Source organism: Thamnophis sirtalis, unplaced genomic scaffold (assembly GCF_051295495.1).
Source record: "Thamnophis sirtalis isolate CommonGarterSnake01/CBP01778 unplaced genomic scaffold, rThaSir2_p1.2 scaffold_15, whole genome shotgun sequence".
Classification (NCBI taxonomy): domain Eukaryota; kingdom Metazoa; phylum Chordata; class Lepidosauria; order Squamata; family Natricidae; genus Thamnophis; species Thamnophis sirtalis.
In genome coordinates this window covers 26,231,991-26,257,301 of record NW_028261395.1, presented here as the reverse complement: position 1 = coordinate 26,257,301, position 25,311 = coordinate 26,231,991, and the positions used below count along the sequence as shown (strand labels likewise).

The 25,311-nt window shown below is 38.0% G+C and overlaps 1 protein-coding gene across 1 annotated transcript in view; it reads left to right on the top strand.

Moving 5' to 3' along the window:
- The first annotated feature begins 2,053 nt into the window (after positions 1–2,053).
- The window catches only part of MYPN (myopalladin), a 117,912-nt gene continuing 94,654 nt past the window's right edge, over positions 2,054–25,311 (top strand). The window contains exons 1-2 of the mRNA XM_087702514.1: positions 2,054–2,101; positions 4,031–4,088. The gene's annotated coding sequence lies outside the window, so the exon portion shown is untranslated. The remainder of the gene's footprint in view (positions 2,102–4,030; positions 4,089–25,311) is intronic.

The following is a 25,311-nucleotide window of genomic DNA, read 5'->3' as shown; positions in this document are numbered from 1 at the left end:
ATGACCTTGCGAGTTTGACTCCCCTGCCCTAGAGCAGTGTCCCTCAACCTTTTCAACTATAAGATGTGGGAACTCCAATTCCCAGAATTCCATGGCTGACTGGGGGATTCTGGGACTTGAAGACCACAGATCTTAAAAGTTGTTAAAGTTGAGAAACACTGCCCTAGAGGTCTGTCATCCAAATACTAATCCCAGTCCAACTCTGCTTAACTTTGAAAGCCAGGTGAAGTTGCCTATTGCTGCCACCTGCTGAAAAAACTATAATTATTATAAAAATAACTATATTATTGAATGCAAGATGCTAAACATGATTTTTAGCAAATGTATATGCAATACATGCATTTCTAAATAAACCATTTTGGAGCTGTAAAAATTGTATGTGGATTTTCCGCCATGCCTGATGTATATGCATATGTTGCTGTTGTTTGTTTATTTTGGTCATAGTGATGTTACTGTTACTGCACTAATCCCTGGCTCCAGATTCTTCCCCTGCCCTCTTGCCTACCTTCAAAAAGTTTGTTCTCTCCCCAAGATTTAGCTGTGGTTGTTTGGGCACATCCCTTTAAGATGGAGTGATGCAATGATAGGTTCTGTCATTTTTTTTGTTCCTTTCCTATCCTTGTTGTACTTTTATATAATATTTTGTTTTATTCAAATGTTGTCTTTTAATATTGTGAAACCACCCAACCTGATTTGGAAATTTCACGAATAAGTACACATCCTTAAACACACATAAATATAAACACAGAGATATACGGAGCACAGGCATGGTTTATATAGGTAGTCCTTGACTTACAACTACAATTGAGCCCAAATTTTATGTTGTTAAGCAAGGCAGTTGATAAGTTAGTTTTGCCCCATTTTATTGGCTTTCCTGCCACAGTCATTAAGTGAATCACAATAGTTGTTAAGTTAGTAACATGATTGTTAAGTGACTCTGGCTTCACATTGCTTATCAGAAGGTCACAAAAGGTGATCATATGACCCTGGGATACTGCAACTGCCATAAATTGACCCAGTTGCCAAGTGTCCCAATTTTGATCACATGACCACAGGGATGCTGCAAGTGTGAAAAACTGAGCAAAGTCACTTTTTTCAGTGCCGTTGTAACTTTGAACGGTCACTAAACAAATGGTTGTAAGTCAAGGACTTCCTGTAATGCATAAGAACATATCAGGACCATCTGGGTGTGTGTATGTGATCAAATGAGACAATATGGTGGTCACAATCCCACCATCATGGTCCCCATCTTGAATGTTTGATCATATGGTGAGGACACTCCTGAAGGAAGATCAAACTATGGCCATCTAGTTATGAAAGTAAGCATACTGAAACTGGGCATAAAGTCTCTATAAGGACCAAAGTAGTTCCCTTATTTCCTGACCATTTTCTTCTAAGGCAGATGACAAGTACTATATGCTTAGGCATATTTCTATGAATTATCAGTGGAATGGAATGGAATAGAATAGAATATAGAACAAGAATAAATTGGAATGGAATAGAATAGAATTCTTTATTGGCCAAATGTAATTGGACACACAAGGAATTTGTCTTAGGTGCATATGCTCTCAGTGCACAGTAAAGAAAAGATACATTCATCATGAATCATAAGGTACAACACTTAATGATAGTCATAGGGTACAAATAAGCAATCAAATCATACTAGGAAACAGTACAAATCGTAAGGATACAAGCAACAAGGTTATAGTCATACAGTCATAAGTGGAAGGAGATGAGTGATAGGAACGATGAGAAGACTAATAGTAATAGTAACACAGTAAATAGTTTGACAGTGTTGAGGGAATTATTTGTTTAGCAGAGTGATGGTGTTCTGGGGGAAAAAAATCAACCGCCGCCCAATGGCAGAGCAAGGTGCGGCCCCAGGTCTTCTGAAAAACAGCAGTGCCAACACCACTGGTTTGGAAAGGACACCTTATCTTTTCACGGCCCTGTGATGAAGTAACCTAAAATTAGCCTCCTTACTAGTTTGTCAAGACTGCACGCCAGGAAGCATGCAGTTTGCTGAGAGGAATTGCAAAGAGGTAGCGTGGAGGAAAGATCTGGGACAGGCTCACGCGCAAGCAGATCCTGCCACTTCACGGTGAGCTCATCTGGCTTCTGTTCAGATTTCCAGATTTTTACCATTTAGGTGCAAGGCACTGTGCTGCAGTGATCTGGGAAGGATTGAGGAAAGGAAGCAGAAATGTGGGGAGAAGGTCTTTTGAGGTGGGAATCCATAGAGGTGGGAAGGCTGGGGATAGGCAACTAGGCATCTCAGAGAAAGGGGAGATGGACGTTTCAGATTTGCTGTAATGGGCGGACAGGCGAGAGAGTGGTCCAAATGCAGCAGTGTTGTGCCCATGGTGGGCAAGAACACGTGATACAAAAAGAAGGAAATAATTTCAACTAAAAACAGAGGCAGAAAAATGAAGTTGGTTTAGGCAGCGAGTCAATTAAGGCTACACTAATTTGATAGACCGCTTAATTGTTAATTGAGTATCCTCAACTCTAACTTCACATTTCTTTTCTTACTTTTAATCCTGCTTCCCTCAACCTGGTCCCCTTCAAATGAATTAGGTTGGGCTGCAATATGAGTCAATTATTCCCAGGCAATGCTCTCATTGTTTGGAGATGACCCACATAGTAATTCTGCATATCAAGTGGGCATCAGGCTAGGAATCTAATTCCCTCCCTCATGGTCTTTTAACAGCGGCAATAGAAACATGAAATGAATGGTTCTAATTGGTATTGCTTTCGTTTGATAGATTTAGATGCCATGCTTGTTCCCTGTCTCGAGTATGTTGTCTATGCAGAATTTCAGATAATTTGGAATTTTTTTTTTGCATATAATCCGTTTTCTTTAAACACAAGTAATTTTCCAAGTGTCACTGTTTGAACAGATGCTTGGTTATGTAAAACTTAGAACTTTTTTATATATGCCCCCCAACCAATCTTTCTTTCTGAAAATTTCTTGAGAATCAAATATAGGATGGGAGGATTGTTTGGATGACAGTGAAGATAGATTGTAGAATAGTAGGGTTGGAAGGAACCTTGGAAGTCTTGCCATCCAACCCTTTGCTAAAACAAAAGATTATACCCTTGATGGCGAACCTATGGCACACATGCCAGAGGTGACACGCAAAGGCCTCTCTGTGGGCATGTGCACCATCACCAGTTGCTCTTCCGGGTTCCATTGCATGCATGCGTGCTGGCCAGCTGTTCTCTTCCAGGTTCCAGCAAGCTGGAAGAGAGCAGCTGGCCGGTGCGCAGGTGCACTGGATAAGCTGGCTGGTGCACATACATGTGCTGGAACCTGGAAATGCAGCTGGCTGACACACGCATGCTTTCTTCCAGGTTCTGGTACTCCAGTGTGCATGCTCTCCAGTTTTGGCACTCGATGCTGAAAAAGCTAACCATCACTGCTCTATACCATTCTGGACAATCGGCTTTCCAGTAGATGATTAGGTTAGGAAATCCCTGATAGAAAGAAGAAATACTTTTATATGGAGGTGGAGGGCAAAGTCAGATGACTATTGATTCATAAAAAGGTGAGAGGATACATGTAGGGATACCATCCCTCATTTTACAGCTCCAGGGTTATTAGACTACAACTCCCATCATCAATGTGCTGTTGTAGGAGACACCAGTGTCAGGAATGTTGGAACAAGACAACAGCTGAACAGCTAGATAATGAAGCAGAGTCTAGCCACCTAAATTATTTACTTTTTAAAACTTTAAAGCTATAATGGAAGAAAGGACATCCTTTAACTTTAAGATCATCCTTTAATTTCTTTCTACACACATAATATTATTGAGTTCTGTATCATACTATTCTGAGGTTCATCAAGAAATCAGCATTTCCCTGTTTGGTTTCTAAATGCGGATTGTATAGAAAATTGTGTTTTTTTCATCATGTGAATATAACTAATAGTCTAGGAAGGTCATTTATATGTTGAAATAATAAAGTCATAACCATTATCAAAAGAAACAGGATTCACTTTTTTGTATGTATTTGTGTCCTCAAATCCAGGACGGAGTGGTAACCAATCCAACATCTTATTTCACAGTTGACCAACAGTGGAAAACTGGTGAGTGCTTATAAATTATTCTACCTCTTTGGAAGGAAGTAGCAGAATAGCAAGTGTCCTTTGAATGTGCAACAGTACAAAATGCCACATTTTCTCAGAGGTTGTGTTAATGTTATTTGAATTGCACAATAACAGAGGGAGATTGTTGGGACAGGGAGTGAATAAATGAATCACCAAGTGGTTTTTTGGGGTGATTAATCCTAAATACCATATTTGAATTCTCAAGAGGATTCTAATATACAGGGCGGGGCATAACCTTTTCCTAGGGGGTCACAGCAACACTTGTAATAACAACACAAATAATTCATACACCATTCGAAAGCCCATCAAAAACTGAGTTTATTGACACGATTTAATAGTCAGTATGACCACCATTAGCCCTTCGAACAGCATTCAAACGAGGTGGATAAGAACACAACAAATCTTCAAACAGTTCCGTTCGATTTTCCAGATTTTTCAACACAGTTTCCAAATTCATTCTCAAAGTTTCAACCGAATATCGATTTTGACCTTGCTCCTGAATCATCAGAGCTTCCACTTCATCCTTAATTATGGCCCCAATGTTCTCTGCCGGATTGAGATCTGGCGAATTTCCCGGCCAGACGTCATTGCCCCAAAATTCGACATTGTTTTCGCGAGCCTCTCGAAAGGCAATGCATTTTATTCTGTCAATGATCCTTTGTTCTTCCGAATCGAATTTTCCAGCCATTCTTAAAGCAAATTTAACATTTAATAGCTCATTCAATTCAGTTTTTTATGGGCTTTAAAATGAGGTGTCGCGGAAGTTGTAAACTGCTGTCGATCTTGCTGTGACCCCCTAGGAAAAGGTTATGCCCCGCCCTGTAAAGGTAATCCACAATGACCCATAGGGTTGCTTAGCAACCATTTGAAGTTATGGCAGACCCCACTCAAAAAGTACCACCAGTGGTGGGATTCAAATAGCTTAAAAACCAGTTCTCTGCCCTAATGACCAGCTGGGTAGGTGGCTTGGTGGTCATGTGACTGGGTGGGCATAGCCAACTCAACATCACTCACATCGATGGATGCTTCTCCTTAGCTGTTACAATGTAATAAGGGTTAACCAGAGAGGCAGTTTCTGTAAGCAAGGCAATAAAGATTAGAATGTTTCCTTCCTGTCTTCCTTACAGGATTAGCCCTATAAGTAGAAAAAAAACAAAAGGAGATTTCTTCCAACAACCAGTTCTCCCAACTGCTTAAAAAGTTAACGACCAGTTCTCCTAAATAGGTGCGAACTGGCTGAATCCCACCACTGCTTACAACCTGGTTACAGTTTCAACGGCTGCCCACATGACTGTATTTTGGGTGCCTGTCTATTGGCCCACATTTATGGCAGTTTGCAGTGTCCTGCAGTCACGTGACTATGATTTAAATGCTTTTGCTGAAAACTAGAAATTATTTCCAGTTTTTTTGAGGGGGGGGGGGAGATGTTCCAAAGAGAACACTGAGTTCATTTAATAACTGCAGCATTCACTTAATGATTGCTGCAAAAAAAAGATCATAAAATTGGATTGGCTACATGGTCATGACCCACTTTGAGACTGTCACAATTTACAACCATTTTGAGCAGGCTTCATTATGGTCATACGTGAAGGACACCTGCACCTGAACTTGGAATTGAGACAATCTCTATGACTCATTTAGCCAGATTTCAGTTACGAGATTTTATTGGTTTTTGTGATGGTGTTTTACTTCTGCTACTAGCAGCTTTGAATAGATTTAATAGAAAAGAAAATAGATGTAAGTAGATATTTTGAATGTTTCAAAAATATTGAAAAGGAAGAACTATCCTTATTTGATAGGATGAATGCCATGCTTATAATGTGGCAGTCATAATTGTGGATTGATGCAGTATAGAGACATAGAGCATAATTACACTTCTGGAACTCTTCTAGACTTTATCCTGGACTCTGAGCATGCATAAGAATTCTTTTCTTGGGGCCCAGATCTAACCCCATAGTCTTCTCTGCAACCCTTAAGCACTTCAAAATTGACTTATTGACTTGATAGAAAGAAACAGTCTATATCTTTAACAGTCTATAACCAAAAGTTTGGAGACCAGCATGCCTGCCTGGTTTTTCTTCATTCTCATCAGAGAAATGGGATTTCTGTTGTATTTCAGTCCCAAGTTACCTATGTACAGTATATGTAATAGGAATAGGATTTCTGCCTTAGCTTACTTAAGTGCAAGAACAGATATTCATTTTCTTTGACTATACCTTGCCTAAAAACAAATCTCAAATCTTTGGCTGGCTATTGTTTCTAAACAAATGAACAGAAGAAAAGAAAGAACATGTACAGTAGGTCCATTCTCCACTTTTATGTTTTCAGAATTCCATTTGCCCAAATCTTCCAATTATATTCTGAAATATGCATCATTGTTTTGATGGGCTTTTGGTAGCCCAGTTATGTTGGGGGAACAGATTCTTATGCATCTTTTGTTGACTCAACCACACTTCAAATAGCCTATCAAATAATGATGTGGTAGCCCATCAAGAGTGTGAGCCTATTAGCGAAGGAAGATGCAGGATCAGGACAATTTGGATGGGGAAGATGATCTATATATATATAAATGGCTGTGTGTGCAGCATAACTCTGGAACGCCTTGAGCAATTGGTACACAGATGACTTACTCTCTGGAAACAAATACTGTGGGGGTAAGACACCCCTAATCCCTTGGGGGGGGTGTTGTTAAGATACAGCCTGTTGTTCCTTAAAATGGCTTCTACTGCACTGCCGCAAAATGGCTTCTACTGTACAGGGGAGTTGCCATGGTAACAGCTTTACAGTACTCCACAAGTGGGCTCCCTCTGGTAAGGGGGAGAATCCAACATTAGAATTGTGTTTGGTCCAGACATTTTTCCTCTATAAAGAAATAACCGGGCAATGCCGGCATTCATTGCATTTTTGATCTGCATACTTTTGAAAGCATGGAAGGGATACCTAATCTGAATCTGTTTCCTGAAATGGGGTTGGATCTTCTCTTATATTTTAAAGCACAGGTCTGTCTTCATGTAATACAAAAATGTGTCAGATAATCTGGCCTGGACACTTCATAGGTATTTATATTCTATGCACAAAGAAATATGTCTGAGTTATGTACATTATCAATAAAAAGGTATCATATGTGCACAAAAGCGGTAGGCATCTAAATAGAAGATGTTGCTAAGGTATAAGTATGTTCTGAATAACATAAATATTTCTGTATCACAAATGAACAGCGCTATCAAATGGATAGCCTGAGCTGACCATGAAAATTGTGTGGGAATTTAGAAAAAGAAGATACTTTTGGCATCTATCAAAACATTATCAGTTATAGCATCTACATCTTAAAATGCATTGACATTTCAGAACAGAATAACAGAGTTGGAAGGGACCTTGTAGGTCATCTAGTCCAACCCCCAGACCAAGCAGGCGACCATTTATAACAGATGGCAGTCCAATCTCTTCTTAAAAATCTCCAGTGATGAAGCTCCCACAACTTCTGAAGGCAACTGCTGTTCCATGGGTTGATCGCTCTCACTGGCAGAAAATTTCTCTTATTTCTAGGTTTAATCTCTCCTTGATCAGTTTCCACCCATTATTCCTTGTCTGTTTTTCAGGTGCCTTGGAAAATAACGTGACCCCTCCTCTCTGGGGCCACCTCTCAAATATTGGAACATTCCTATCATGATTCCCCTGGTCCTTGTTTTCACTATACTAGCCATGTCCAGTTCCTGTAACAATTCTTCATATGTTTTAGCCTCCAGTCCCCTAACCATCCTGATTGCTCTCCTCTGCACTCTTTCTAGAGTGTCAACATCTGTTTGATAGTGAGATGACCAAAACTGTATGCAGTATTCTAGGTGTGGTCTTACTAAGGCTTTATAGAGTGGTATTAGTACCTCCCTTGATCTTGATTGAATCCTTCTGTTAATGAAATTTAGGATTGCATTGGTTTTTTGGCTGCCATTGCACACTGTTGGCTCATATTTAATTGGTTGTCCACTAAGACTCCAAGATCCCTCTCACCCCTATTAAACCTGGTTTCTCCCAATCTGTATGTGTACTTTTCATTTTTCTTGTCTTAGTGTAAGACATTACTTTTCTCTACATTGAATTTCATTTTGTTAGTTAGGGCCCAGTGTTCTAGTCTGTCAAGATCCATCTGGATCTTGAGCTTAACATCTGGGGTATTGGCTATTCCTGCCAGCTTAGTATCATCTGCAAATTTTATACGTTCCCCTTCTATTCCCTCATCTAAGTTGTTTATGAAGATATTGAAGAGTACTGGGTCTAAGACGAAACCTTGTAGTACCTCACTGCTTCCTTCCTTCCATGTAGATGTAGTATTGTTAAGGACTACTCGTTGAGTACGGTTTATCAGCCATATATTAATAAGGGAGGCTATTTCACAATAACCTTCCTTATTCATATTCCTGGTAGCAAGGCAATTTCATGCTTTCTTCTCGAAAGCATATTATTTCATAAGAAATTAAGCTAGGAGTGGTATGGGGTCCTAAGGCAAAGATCCATGTGCAAGAAGAATATATTTGATTGGGGTCTCAGTGTTGAAAAAGATGCTATGCTGTTTCTTAGGCTACAATGTCCAGCAGAAAGCAGAGATTTAAGAACTAAGAATACTCCTAAGTGAATCATACACAATGTCACAATTTTTCCTAGAATCAAGTCTTTATTTTTGGTGGTCTTTTAAAATAGAATAGAATAACAGGGGCTGGAAGGGACCTTGGAGGTCTTCTAGTCCAACCCACTGCTTAGGCAGGAAACCCTACACCACTTCAGATAAATGATTATCCAACATCTTCTTAAAGTCTTCCAGTGTTGGGGCATTCACAACTTCTGGAGGCAAGTTGTTCCACTGATTAATTGTTCTAACTGTCAGGAAATTTCTCCTTAGTTCTAAGTTGTTTCTCTCCTTGATTAGATTCCACCCATTGCTTCTTGTCCTACCCTCAGGTGCTTTGGAGAATAGCTTGACTCCCTCCTTCTTTGTGGCAGCCTCTGAGATATTGGAACACTGCTATCATGTCTCCCCTAATCCTTCTTTTCATTAAGCCAGACAAACCCAGTTCCTGCAACCGTTCTTCATATGTTTTGGCCTCCAGTCTGCTAATAATCTTTGTTGCCTTTCTCTGCACTCTTTCTAGAGTCTCAACATCTTTTTTACATCATAGTGACCAAAACTGGATGCAGTATTCGAAGTGTGGCCTTACCAAGGCATTATAAAGTGGTATTAACACTTCACATGATTTTGATTCTATCCCCCTGGGAGAGAATTTTAGAAAATATGGATTAGGGATGGGAAAGTGGAATCTTTTTCCATGATCCTTTGGTTTCTTTCAATAACTAACCATACAGATACAGGTTCAGTGCTTTTATTTCCATTATAGTTTTAAATGCAAATTGCCCTTTTTTTCTATTTTTGTGGGCATCAACTTCTATGCCATAAAGCTTAGATGATCCCAAACCATCAGCTGGTGGTCTATTCTTGAAATGAATAAAAAGCCTTTCTTTAAGGTAACTATTTAGCACCATATATTCCAATTAGTCCCAAATTATTATTCTCCAGTATCCTGGGATTTGTAGTCCCCATGACTGGAGAGCCCAAGATTGGAGAAGGCATATCCTTTGTAAGGATGCATCCCTGTTTGAGTTAGCTAACAACCTCAGGTTTTAGTAATGCACAAGAGCAGAAGATAATAGCAATGAAGAAATATTGGAGATTTTCCTTATTAAGTTCATTAGTGCTGCATCCCCCCCTCCAACGAAGCATACAAGGGAAAACTTCTGCTGTATCTTTCACATGCAGTGTCTTTTCTCTATAAACTCCTCCCAACAGGTTTTAGTGTAAGAAGAAGTAATTTGAACAAAAGAATTATTGGCCACCAACTGGTGCTTTTATAAAAAGAAATCAAAAGAAGTATTCAGCCACAGGAAAGATGTGAATGCATGCAACTGTCACTATGGGTATCTAACAATAGAAAGACATCATATGAGCACAAAACTGGCAGTCTAACAAACTAATACTTCCTTTTTTTTTCTTCTGCTAATACAAATACTACAAAGGGAATAGTTGAACATCTTCCAGTTTAAAATAAGAAACTTAATCATTTCCCCACCACCCCAAAGAGGAGTATATAAATGTTATGCTAAATATTTAAAAATAATTTCTCAGAATAGCTTACATTCAAAAAATAATGCCCATAATCAACACAGAATGATGAATTTGAACCTAGTGCATATACATTTTTTAACTAAAAATGACAATAAATGTTATCTATCATCTATCTATCTATCTATCTATCTATCTATCTATCTATCTATCTATCTATCTATCTATCTATCTATCTATCTATCTATCTATCTATCTATCTATCTCTTCCAAGCTAGTTTTTTTTTACTTTTCTTCACACAATCTTAGTATTTTCTGTTTTTTTTTGCACTATTGCCAAATTATTACTACTTTTCATGCACAAAAAAACCTTTGATCACACAGCGGGCTACATTTTCCAAGAAATATTTTTCTATTAATGGGAAATGGTAAATAATGTTAAATATGGTAATGTATATTTACAAAAAAAAAAAAAAAGAATTCTGACAGCATCATAAAAATTGCAAAGACTTACCCAAATATTTCTTTGTTTGTTTCCTTGATTCATTCTGGAGCCCAGTTTACTCTAATGTTCTTCCTTGTTGGATGAAAGAAATTAGGCAAGCCTTACTGGGAGGAAAGGAACTTTCATAGCTTCACACGTAGTCTTTTTTTCCTAGAGAACTAATGTGCTAACTAGTCTTAAAATGTTTGCATTAACACACACTTTATCACAGGAGACTATATTTTAAATGTTGTGACTTACCTTGTTTTGCTCAATGCCTGTGAGTCAGCCCATACTTTAGACATTAGGAAACCAATTTGATTCATGAAGCTAATTAAAAGGCACAAACAGGAGTCTTTCTTAACTTTACAAGCTTGTACATATACTTTCCAGTCTTACCCCATGAAAGAAGTATGCATCTTTTGAAGGGTTAATATTGCTATGGAGCAAGATTCTGTCACAACACAATCATGTCTTCAAATAACTTCTGGGAAGAGAAGAGGAAGAAAGGAAAAACAAAGAAAAGAAAGATACATGCAGGTCTGATTTGGGGGACCACTTTGCAGGGCACTTTCAGGCTGAGGAGCCTTGGACCACCATCTGGCAGTCAACCCTAGCAGAACCATCAGTTCAAGCTTGAAGATATTGCCGTGCTGAAAGAGTTTTTCTTCATTTTGAATTAGTTTTGCTTGCCCTCAGTAACACCAACCAGGAGTGTCTATCGTGTGTCTCTCTGTGTGTGTGTGTGTGTGTGTGTGTGTGTGTGTATGAAAAAGCTAAGATTGAGTCCACAACTATGCCTCGTTTTAACATGCATGCCGCACATAAAAAGGGACTGGATTTTGAGCACACAATTATAGATCTAATCTGGACATGTAGACTCAACCAAGGACCTTATCTGGCAATTTTAGTACATTATGAAGAAAGAGTAGAAGTAACAGCAACAACCAGAACCAGAACAATAGATTTGGGGTGGGGGATGGCATCAACACAAGAATTGATATAGATTATGATATTCATTACAAAGGAAAATGTGGGTAGATTTTGGGAAATATATTAGGATTCTCAAGAATACAACTTGAAGGCAATGATTTTGCCCGGATACTCTACAGAAATACAAATTGGACTTTGAAGAGGCAGGATAAAAAGAGTACTGGTGGGTTTGAATGTTGATGCTGGAGAAGATGGGTAAGCGTTCCATGGATAGCCAAGGAAACAAAGAAATCCGTCGACAAACAACCCAAAGTTTTCACATGAGGCACAAATGACAGAAATTATATTTTGCTTACTTAGATCTAAGCTCTCATCTAAGATGAAAGGAAAACAAAGAAGAAAACCAGTAGTAAGATGGATGGACTTGATTACAGCAGCAATGGGTGAACTATTCAGGAAGAGCTAAAGGGTCAGGTTGTGGACATACTTCTTGAAGAAAGTCTGTTCATGTGGTTACTAACAGTCACCACCAATTTGATGGCACATAATCACTCAGTTCTGGAAACCCTAATTTTAAGTCACCAATATTTCAATTCTCAGTCTTTTTCTAATGTATATCATATCATATCATATTAATAATATATAATGTTCCATTCTCTCTTTCTCCCTCCCTCCCTCCCTCCCTCCCTCCCTCCCTCCCTCTGTGTGTGTGTGTGTGTGTGTGTGTGTCATTTCCTTTTGGCATCCCTTTTTGAAACTTATTTTTTCAAGGGCAGCTTTGGTGAGGCTAGGCATTGAAAAGAAGTGTATTCATAAGGCAGTGGTGGGTTTCGATTTTTTTAGAACCTCTTCTGCAAGTGTGGCCTGCTTTGTGGGAGTGGCTTGCCGGCCATGTGACTGGGTGGGTGTGGCCAACTTGTAAAATGTGGCGAAACTCACTTAACAATGCTCTTGCTTAGCAACCAAAATGTTGCCTCAGAAACTCTGGCATTTGAAGCACGCAAGTCTTAAAGCTGTCAAGTGACAAGACCCTTGCACTCCTAACCCTTTAGGGAAAAAAACCCCAGGGATATTCAAATTTGACAGCTTTAAGACTTGTGGACTTCAACTCCCAGAATTCCTCCTCTCGCTCTTCATCTTGATGATGTGCAGATGGGTGGGGGGAGGGGGCTGGAACCAGTTCTAAACGGCACTGTAGATTTGTGGAATCTCTTCTATAGAAGAGGTTAGAAATGACAGGAACCCACCCCTGGCATAAGGTTACAATTCTGCTTAACAATTTTAATATATTAACTATATTAACCCATGTGGAGGTCTGAAGAACAAAATATGATTGTAAACATGTTCATCGAATGCATTGGAAACATCTACTTCTAGGTTTGTCAGGCCTTGAAGCCTCTCTAAGATGCTCTTGTTTGATGCTATATAAAGGTAAAGGTTCCTCTTGCACATATGTGCTAGTCGTTCCCAACTCTAGGAGGCAGTGCTCATCTCCGTTTCAAAGCCGAAGAGCCAGTGCTGTCCAAAGATGTCTCCGTGGTCATGTGGCAGGCATGAGTAAATGCTGAAGGTGCATGGAGGGCTGTTACCTTCCCACCAAAGGTGGCCCCTATTTTTCTACTTGCATTTTTACATGCTTTCAAACTGCTAGGTTGGCAGAAGCTGGGACAAGTAACAGGAGCTCACTCCGTTATGTGGTGCTAGGGATTCGAACTGCCAAACTTTCTGATCGACAAGCTCAGCGTCTTAGCCACTGTGCCACTATGTCCCTACAAGATGCTATACACCTGCCTACATTTCCCTAAATTTCATTTTGCCCTACAAATCTGTGCTAATCTGTCTAATTTTAACTGGCTTTTTAAACTTGTTTTTACAAAGAAGCCCAACATTACAATCTCACTCATTGGTTATTTACCACTTCCTGAGTGTAGGATGCGCACACACACTCACATATTCTCCAGAACATTCTTAGCATAATCAGAATAAACTCTGACTTGCTTATTTTAATACTTAGGGTTTGTGTTTTAGTGTGCTAATGACCTCCAGATGCTTCCCAGATTTGTTCACCTCCTGACTCTGCCTGGATTTATGCCCATAGCTGTAAGCTATATGTCACCTTTCTCAAGCAATTTAAAGCATAGTTCAAACTGAGAGTCTTTGTTAAATAAATAAATATTACAATAACTGGTGTTCACTAACCAGGCCCTTCATTGGATCAAAGTTAACACACCAGGCCTTCAGTACTAGATTAACCAGGAAGTCAATAGCATAACCAATAAGCTTTAGTTATATAAAATTATAAAATTTTGCAAGTCTGATGAGTTATATTTCCTCTGCCTTCTTATAATTATGGAGTTAGGGCAGCATCTGCCTCAGGTACTTCCTAAAGTTATCTTGTCATTCTGGGCATCAAGAATGCTTTAGCCCGCTCTTCTTTATGCATTTCTGTCAAGGTCACTTATCTAACTCTTGAAAGTGGCAATCCTCTTCTATTGTCAAATCCGTGATGTCACCAGGAGTCAGGGGAGACCTCACTCATTTTCCTTATCAACAGAAGGAAAGATACAGTTCACACTCTTGGCAAGAGACCCAGTATAAAGCAAGAGAATGTAACATTTTCCAGTATGACAATTATGCTTGGCTTCGTGGTAGTAGTATGTCAGGGGACATTCTTTAAAAAATAGAGAAGGCCAGGACCAAGCTCGAGGGCTGAGCAGGACAAAAGGAAATGCTCTGCTCGTATTCAACAATTTTATTCTTACATCACATTAGAAGTTACAATTTGGTTGTGACTTCTGGAGAGAGTTGAGGGAGGGGATTAAGATTTTTCTGTGGCCCTAATCTGTGCAGATTAGTTATAGAGTGCTAGATCAGGAGGGATCGACTTGGATTCAAAGTTTTACCAGGCTATGGTGCTAAGTGACCTGGGCTAGCACTAGATTTTAGTCTATTCTTCACAAGTCAATCTAAAACAGGAGTGTCAAACTCGATTTCATTGAAGGCCACATCAAGGTTGTGTTTGACCTCGGGGAGGGGCAGGGTAGTGGCCAGGGTGGGCATAGCCAGTTGATTTCACTCATCAAGGCTCCATTTTCAGCCATGATGGCCTCCTGCAGCCTTCTGCCAGTAAAAACGGAGCTCGGGGAGGCTGTGCATGGCTCATCCGGCTTCCGTTTTTGGCTGCAACGGTCTCCTGCAGCCCTTTGCCAGCGAAAACAGAGTTTGCGGCCTTCCCAGGCTCTATTTTTGCTGGCAGAGGGCTGCAGGAGGCTGTTGCAGCCAAAAACAGTGCCTGGCCTCTGTTTTCACTGGCAGAGGCACCTCGGGCCGGTCCTTCGCTGTTTCCAGGGTAGGCCCGTGGGCCAAATCTAAGCACCCCATAGGCTGGATCCAGCGTGTGGGCCTTGAGTTTGACACCCCTGCTCTAAAGGAAAAAAGAGATTGGATAAATATTTATCTCTATCCAAGTATCCATTATCTTCTTTCCTGGCTTCTGGTACTATGGATTACAACAATAACATGAAACATACAAATACCCGCCTTGATAAGTCTATGAATTTGATACAGATGAGAAGAAACATGTCCCAGGAGATACAATATATGAAACTTGGTTTGACTTCTTATTAGTTGATCTGGGCAACTCCTTAAGAACAACCTTCAACCACCAATCAGCAAAGGAGCTTTTCTTTAGTAAGCTGATCAAATATTTCTGTAGCATACTTTTTCATAGAGGTCACTTTGCATATAAATGATTGCAACGTCAGCTCAGAGCAAAGAAATGATTCACTAACTTGGCAGAAGGATGTGAGAATTCCAGATGGATGAGTGGAGAAAGTCGAATTGCTGAGGTCATAGAACTTTGAATCGATGAGTTTGAGAAATTCTTAGCAAGATTTCTGGAAGCAGCACCTAAGTTGGTCAAAGTTATTTAAATGAAAATACTGTAAATATAATATGAGAGGATATATATTAAGTACAAATAGTAAGGATAGTTTGAATTAGGTATATGCTGTACAAATATCATTTCTAAGCTATATTTTTCTACTCCTTGTTCTCTCTTTTTTCTTAACCTCTCCCCAAGAAAAAAATCTGCTAAGAAAGTAGACAGGAAAAAAACTGCACTATGCAGGCACATCAATAAGGAGAAGGGCCCAAAAAGTCAGTGACTATTGCTGATGTCCCAGCATGGCAACCCTTTAAAGTAATAGCTCTGTGAGTATTATATGTAGACATAGCTTGAAGAAAGAATGATATGAGATTTATGATAGGTAAAGCTAAATTTTATAACCTCATCTCTCCTAACTTCATACAACTATCAATGAGGGCAATGCAGTGATATTAACTAGCTCTGATGATGTTACCTAATTTGTGTAATAAAACATCTGTAAGGAAACAACCAAGCTCAGAGAGTACCAAGGACCCCTCATTTCAACCCTAAGCTATAAATATTCTCCTTTCTTGAAACTACTAGCAATTTTATAACATCCATCAAGAATGAGTTTCTTAAACAATTGATGAATTGATCACATTATATTTTAAACTTAGATGTATATTAGCATGTTATCTAGCATCAGTGGTGGGATTCAGCCAGTTCGCACCTATTCGGGAGAACCGGTTGGTAACTTTCCAAGTAGTTCAGAGAACCGATTGTTGGAAGACATCTCCTTTTGTTTTTGTCCACTTTACAGGGCTAATCCTGTAAGGAAGGCAGGAAGGAAACATTCTAGTGTTGTTTCTAGCCTAATCTTTATTGACCTGCTTACAGAAACTGCCTCTCCGGTTAACCCTTATTACATTGTAACAGCTAAGGCGAATCATCCATCGACCTGATTGACCTTGAGTTGACCACGCCCACCCAGTCACATGACCACCGAGCCCCACCTACCCAGATGGTCATTAGGGCAGAGAACCGGTTGTTAAATTATTTGAATCCCCCCACTGTCTAGCATCACATATTATCTTTTAAACTTTTCTGTCATATACAGGACATAATTGAGAGAGCTCTACACTGAAATGGGGAAACTAAATTTTAGTGAACACTAATTGATAATCCGGCATTGAATGAGTATTTTTTTATAGGGGGAAAATGTCTGGACCAAACGTAATTTCTAATGTTGGATTTTCCCCCTTACCAGAGGGAGCCCCCTTATGGAGTACTGCACTGCACAGTAGAATCCATTTAAAGGCACAACAGGCTGTATTTTAACAGAACACACACCCTGAGAGGTTTTAGGGGTGTCTTACCCCCACAGTATTTTTCCCCCAGAGAGTAAGTCATCTGTGTACCAAGTTTTGTTGAAATTGCCAGAAGCGTTCCAGAGTTATGCTGGAACATACACATGAATTTGATCAACCTGGAGTAAATATCTGGAAAGTAAAAAAAAAAAAATCCGAAGTTATTTTCTGCGGTAAGTTAATTATAATAGGATTTTTTTTGTATGTTGCAGTACATGATTGGGAACAAAAGAGGGAGCATAACAAGCAATAAGAATTTTTTTCAAATGTGTTAGAGCAGGGGTGTCAAACTCGTGGCCCATGGGCCAGATGTGTCACGTGCTGGCTCTGCCCCGCCCAGCTTTGGGAAGGGGAAAAAATTCTGATACTTCACGTGATGCTGCTGTGACAACACAAGTTTGACACCCCTGTGTTAGAATGACAAAAGTGCCATTGCATTTTAATTTCAAAGAAAATAGCAGCAATTAATTACACAACTACTAGCTTCTTCAGCCAAATGTTAGCAATCTCAGAAGGCCAGAAAGATTTCATTTAAAGCAACAGCAAAGAAATATAAATAATGTATAATAATGCAACTATCTGTGTGGCTATTCCTTTTTTCCCCATTCTCTCTTTTTATCATAAAGCTAACATTCTGTTGGCTGGGGAATTCTGGGAGTTGAAGTCCACATATCTCAACGTGACTAAGGTTGAGAAACACTGGTCTATTCTAGAGCATTACATGTTGCCAGAGGATTGAATCAGAATGTTTCTGGGAGAAAAATGGGACATTCAGGGAACCAAACTTGGTACACAAATGACTTACTCTCTGGAAACAAATACTATGGGGGGTAAGACACCCCTAAAGCCCCTCGGGGTTTGTGTTCTGTTAAGATGCAGCCTGTTGTGCCTTAAAATGGTTTCTGCGCAGTGGAGTTGCCATGGTAATGGCTTCATAGTACTTCATAAGGGGGCTCCCTCTGGTATGGGGAAAATCCAACATTAGAAATTAGGTTTGGTCCTGACATTTTCCCCTATAAATAAATAAATACCTGAGCAACGCCGGGTTATTGGCTAGTTCTTAATAAATATGCTAGACCTTTTGCTCCAAAATATGGGAATCCAGATTTTCACTTTTAGAGGCCGTTTGGCTCATTTGGCTAAGTAGTGTCCCAAATTCCTACCATTATGTCCTCACTAAATACATGTTCTTATTCAGGCATATGGAGACCCCAAATAAAATTCACAGGTACTGTCTAAAGATGTTGAAAATGGAAGTGACTTCATTTATCATTACTGGAAAGAATGTTCCACCTAGTTCCAGGAATGGCATATGAGTCAAATGGTATAATTAATAAAATAGAAATTGAAGGCCTCTTCTCTTCCTAAGAAGAATGCAAGCGTGAAGCCTGCTTTCTCCTTTTCAGAGAAATACAAATCATAGGTTATCACGTTAGCCAGTTACATAAAATGAAATGCATTTCACAGCATCATAATTTCATTATGCCATCAGCTTTCCTGTAACACGTGTCTGCTTCATTAGATAAGGAGGTGTCAGTTACATTTCTCAAGAGCCCAAAAGACAGATCTGTATTTACATGCAGCTCAAAATATCCATCAGCTTTGTTCTAGCAATCTAGAATCTCAGCCTTTAATATAAGGATAGGTATAAAAAAATTTTTTTGATAAAGGGAAAACAAGCTTAAAAGGGACCATATTACTCAAAACAAAAAACCTGCATGGACTTAAGGCACATTTGTATGATCCAGATCCTCTAAAGGATCTAGCTGCTGAAAATTTTTGGATTTCAGGTTAAGTTTGATTAGTGGGCATGTTGACAATCATAATGTTAAGATGTTTAATTTAGAAGCTGGAACGGTAAAATGTACAATGGGCCAGAACACACAGTTGTAGTTGATTGGTTGGAGAGTGCTGGCTCACGCATAAGGCAATCTACACTATGATTGATTGCTGTGGGTATAAAGGGGGAGTTTCCCACCTTTTTTTCTATGTGCTTTGTATGTTGTTAGATTTACCTCATGATGTTCACGGGTTCCTAACTATCTTGTCTGTTGTAAATATAAATGTAAAATATGTTTATTTATATAAAGCTACAAGTTTGTGGACACTTGCTACACAATTCCCTGATTCAGAATCATCCTGGTTCTTGTTTGAACATGCAAATTATGTGTTTGGTTTACAAAGCATTTGACTTATAATATCAGGAACTATCACTATTAAATGAGAGCACAGCAGAGGTGATATTCTGTCAGTTCGTTCCGGTTCAGGCTAACCGGTAGTGGCGGCAGTGGGAGGCTCCACCCACCTGCCCAGACGTCATCACGGAAGCTCTGCACATGTGCAGAAGTGCCTTGCGCATGCTCCTGGTTCTGAACCAGTAGCAAAGGTAAGAAGATTTCGTGGCTGGAGCACAGCCATGCTTTTCCAACTAAATTGTAGACATAGGCTTGGCACTGTCATTTGAAGGAGGGTAGCGGTTTTTAAAAAGTCAAAATGGTAAGTGTACCACACAACAGAATGATCCAACAAGAAAGAAGGTTAAAAAATTCATGTGTCTTGCTTTGAGTCCATTTTTGACTCCTGGGGACTACCTGGACTCATCAATGCAGTTTTCTTGGCAAGCTTTTTTTGGAAATGAATTGCCATTGCCACTATCCTAGGGCTGAGAGAGACTGATTGGCCAATCACTAGGCTAGCTTTGTGCCTAAGCAGTCTCCCATCTGATGCCTTAACCACTATACCAAATTGGCTCTCCACATCATAATAACTTTGAATTCAATGCCAATCCCTCTCTAGCAAAGCCTTCACTCCAAGTTGTAACCTATGTTCTAAAAAGTAACACGTAAAAAGATCATCTGTGGATTTTTGATGTATTTTTGGATTGTGTCAGTAGAAAATTATTTTCCTGCAATGTTTAAGAGTGATGTGCTTCTGTCTGTTCACCAGGACATGTCTGGCAAGGACTGCTATGTTAAATCCATAATCTCCCAAATGGTAGGACATAGTCCAAGCATATGTCCTGACTTGTGTTCCCCTCTTGACATTGTTTTGATCTGGCCAAATTGGTCCAGAAGAGATGTGGTGCCTATCATATTAAATGATGTAGCTTCATTACATTTCTTGCACAGGATAAACAAACTCACCCTCTGAGGTGAAGTAAACGGTTCAGTATCACAGTGTTTTTCAACCTTTTTTGTGCAAAGGCACACTTTTTTCATGAAAAAAATCACGAGGCACACCACCATTAGAAAATGTTAAAATTTTTTAACTCTGTGCCTATATTGACTATAGGCGGGTGTTTTTCCCACGGCACACCTTACACTATGTCACGGCACACTAGTGTGCCGCGGCACAGTGGTTGAAAAACACTGCAGTATCAAACATATATTCATAAAGGATAAGTGTTAAACAGTCCATGGCATTTTTGGGCCATTGATTAATAGGGCAATCAAAATCTTCCTCTTTAAGGTCAGCATGTTTAAACATGCAAATTCAGGAGAAGCCAAGGAATGAGATTGAAAAATGGCTGCTGACTTTTACTTTTACTTTTTACTTTTACTTTTACTTCGAAAATGCCAACAAACCAGGGTTAACTTATAAACTAAAAAAGAAAAAGAAAAGAAATTAATACAGCAACTAGAGGATGAATAAGGGGTGATACACTACCAAAAGGAAGAAAAATAGCAGTAAGATACTTTCAAACACTGTATAGCTGAGAGAAAATAGAAGAGGAGAATATTAAAAGATACCTATAGAAGAGGAATCTTCCAACCTTACCAGAAACAACAAAGGAAACACTAAATGAGAGAATAACGAGGCTTTAAAGAGCCGAGGTGGCGCAGTGGTTAGAGTGCAGTACTGCAGGCCACTTCAGCTGACTGCTATCTGCAGTTCGGCGGTTCAAATCTCACCGGCTCAAGGTTGACTCAACCTTCCATCCTTCCGAGGTGGGTGAAATGAGGACCCAGACTGTGGGGGCAATATGCTGACTCTGTAAACTGCTTAGAGAGGGCTGAAAGCCCTATGAAGCGGTATATAAGTCTAACTGCTATTGCTATTGCTATTGCTAAAATTAAAAAGGGCAAATCAAAAACAAGAAAATAAGAAAAAACCCGGCCCGGATTGAATTCCAGCAGAATTTTATAAAGAATTGCAAAACCATTAGAGAACATATTATTAAAAATGTATAATGAAGTACTAGAACAAGCTAAGACACCAAAATCCTGGATGGAGACACTAATAACATTAATTCCCAAAGTTAACACTGAAAAACAAAAGATCCAAAATTATAGGCCAATCTTGCTGCTAAATGCTGATTATAAAATATTTATCACAATAATGGCAGAAAGAATTAAAAATATACTAAACGGAATCATACACCCAGACCAAAATGTATTTCTACCAAAGAGACACATAAAAAACAATATAATGGACATTTTAGAATACTACAATACACTCAGGAAAACAAGCAGCATTGATTGATACACAAAAAGCATTTGATAACCTGAATTGGGATTTTCTTATAAATCAACTAGCAGTAATGAACTTTGGAGAGAAATTTATCGGGATGATCAGAGCAATATATTCTAGTCAGAGGGCAAAAATAATACTAAATGGGGAAGTAACAGAAAATTTCAGCATAACCAAAGGGGTAAGACAGGGATTCCCTCTATCCCCCCTGTTATTTATCCTCTCAATAGAGACATTGATATTACAAATTAGACAGAATAAGGACATAAAGGGATTGAAAATTAGAACACAGGAATACAAAGTGCAGGCATTTGCGGACAATCTAGCATTTATCATAGAGGAACCCCTAGAACTGGATTAATATTATTACAAGACATAAACCAATTCAGTAAAGTGGCAAGGCTTAAAATAAATAAAGAGAAAACTAAAATATTAACTAAGAATTTAACCAAAAGTCAAAATGAAGAACTGGAGGAGAAACTGGGAATTTTGAGGGCCGAGAAAATTAAATATTTGAGAATATGGTTATTGGCAAAATGTATTACAATAAAAGAAGATAACTACAATAAATTGCTATGACAAATACAAAAAGATTTGGATAATTGGACTAAAGTACAGATATTACTAATTGGCAGAATCTCAACAATTAAAATGAATGTATTACCCAAACTACTTTATCTTTTTCAAACAATACCGATTAAATTAGAGATTTTTTTTCAAATAACTAAATAAAATGGCATCCAAATTTATCTGGTCAGGAAAAAAACTGCGTATTAAATACAAACTTCTACAAGATAGTAGAAACAAAGGGGGTTTTGGCCTCTCAGACTGGGAACTTTACTATCAGGCGGCAGCCCTGACATGTCTCAAAGACTGGAGTCAACTAAAAAATGAAAGAGTTCTTATGCTAGAAGGCCATGACTTCCAACTAGGCTGGCATGGCTTCCCCTGGGAGGGAAAGAATAAATTTCATTCCTACTTCCAGAGACACATAATAAGGGATGCCCTGTTTAAGGTCTGGAGGAAAAATAACTATTATGTGAAAATTCCAATCTGGCTATCAAGAATGGAGGCAATGACATATCTATACATCTTAGCAAAATGGTAAGTTATGCAGAACTCTTAGATGAAAAAGGAGAACTAAAATCAGTACAAGATCTGAAAATACAAGGAATAAATATAGAATGGTGGCCCTATTTACAAATTAAAAAAAGATCCAAAAATGATCGGGAACAATATGGAATACACGAGAAACAAATGGAATTAGATAAAATATTATTAGGAACAGGAGGAAAAATGATTACTAGATTATATAATTTTCTTTTAAGATATAAAATGGAGGAAGAGATGGTAAAGGAGACAATGATTAGCTGGGGAAGAAATTTTGGCCATAATATAGAGTTAGAAAAATGGGATAAATTATGGGAAAGAAATTATAAATTTACATCGGCAGCAGTAACTTACAAAGAAAACCTCTATAAAATGTTTTATAGGTGGCATTTGCCTCCAGCGAGATTGGCCAAAATGTACCCAAATTTATCCCCCAAATGTTGGAGATGTAGCCACATTTTACCATATGTGGTGGATGTGCCCCATCACAGGGAAATACTGGTGCAAAATTTGGAAATGGTTGGAAGAAATTACAGAACGAAAAATAGAACTGAAACCAGAAGCGTTCTTTTTTTTTTTGCATTTTTTATTTTTATTAAAGAAACAGCACACACACAAAATAATCATCTTACATTACATCTTGTAAAAAGTGTGTCAATTGGTTACAATTAGCTTTCATGCACCTCTTCCACAGTCATTACTTAATTACATATCAAATGTTAAAGTTTTTAATGAATCTTACTTTCAACATATCATAGTTCTCATTTGACTGAAATTGTTTTAGGGTCCTTTTGCCTAGAATAATCCATAGTTAAAAACACAACCACCTAATGGCATTTCATTAATTATTACAAAGTCATCCAATAGCCTTAAACCTTTATAACATATTCTAAACAAAAATTAGTTGACAAAGTTTCTAATCCTTTCCCCCCCAGTCAGTGTTTACAATTTGTGTCCAAATTCCTTTTGTTATGGTAGTACATATATGTATTTATGTATGTATGTATGTTTGTGTGTGTGTGTATGTATGTGTGTGTGTGTATATATATATCTATCTATATATCTATATATCTATATATCTATATCTATATCTGTATCTGTATCTATATCTATATCTATATCTATATCTATATCTATATCTATATCTATATCTATATCTATATCTATATCTATATCTATATCTATATCTATATCTATATCTATATCTATATCTATATCTATATCTATATCTATATCTATATCTATATCTATATCTATATCTATATCTATATCTATCTATCTATCTATCTATCTATCTATCTATATATATATATATATATATATATATATATAAATAATTAACTGTATCCCTTATCCTTATCATTCCATTATTAGTTGTTTTAATTAATATTGGTTAACAAAAAATCCTTTACTGTTATATCTATTTTCTCATCAAACCAACATATATGTATATCTTATTGCCCTTATCAATTATTTATTTAACATAACAATCTATAAGTTACTAAATTACTACTTACTAATTATAAAACTTAGTTAATTTTTTTGTTATCTATTTTTATATATCCAATAACATTACACCTTTATAACATATTCAAAGTCCTTTAATTTAATTAATTAAATTTCTAAACCTTTTTTCCCCAAATCATTGTTTGCAATTTATATCCAAATTCCTTATGTTAAGCATATATATATATATATATATATATATATATATATATATATATATATGTGTGTGTGTGTGTGTGTGTGTGTGTGTGTGTGTGTGTGTGTGTGTGTGTGTGTTTTCTGAGGTTTTCGCGGGTGTTAGTATGTAGGTCTCTGGTTGTTCGGGTTTTCTCCCGCGTAGAATTGGAGATGTCTTGGCGACGTTTCGACGAAGTCACATTCGTCATCTTCAGGCTGCTGCTGACTACTTCAGGTTTGGTGTTTCTACTCCTGGAAACACCAAACCTGAAGTAGTCAGCAGCAGCCTGAAGATGACGAATGTGACTTCGTCGAAACGTCGCCAAGACATCTCCAATTCTACGCGGGAGAAAACCCGAACAACCAGAGACCCATATATATATATATATATATATATATATGTATGTATGTATGTATGTATGTATGTATGTATGTATGTATACATATATATACATATACATACACATACATATACATACACATACATACATACATATACACATATACACACATACACACATACACACATACACACATACACACACACACACACACACACATATATATACACATCTCCTATCTTTAGTTAATAACATTTCTAAGCCTTTTTTCCCAAGTCACTCTTTACAATTTATATCCAAATTCCTTATATTAAACCAGTACATATATATGTCATCAACTATATCTCTTATCATGTCATTATTATTGTTATCATTAATATTTGTTAACAAAATTATTTATTACTTATATCCAGCTTCCTCACCTCCAGCCAACATAGAAATATAACTTGTTACCATTATCAACTATTTATTTAAGCAAACAATCTAAAAATTACTAAATTCCTACTTACTAATCATCAAAGTTAGCTTTTTTTTATTATCAGTTTTCATATATCAACCTGTGTCCTTCCAGAAGGCATGTAGTCTTATTTCTTTTGTCATTTGTGGAGTTAATCTTCTGTTTATTTCCTTGGTAAAGTTTTTATCGACATCTCTCCACACCTTGTTGTCTGTTGGATCTCTCAGGTAATCTTGGTGCCCTTTTGCTACTTTAATTGATTTATCTTTGATTATCAAACCTGCTTCTGATAACATTTTTCTCTTTAAAACCACTATTCTTTCTCTTTTTTCTTCTTTTGTGCCTTGAAATTTGGGCTAGAGCTCCGGACCATCGAATTC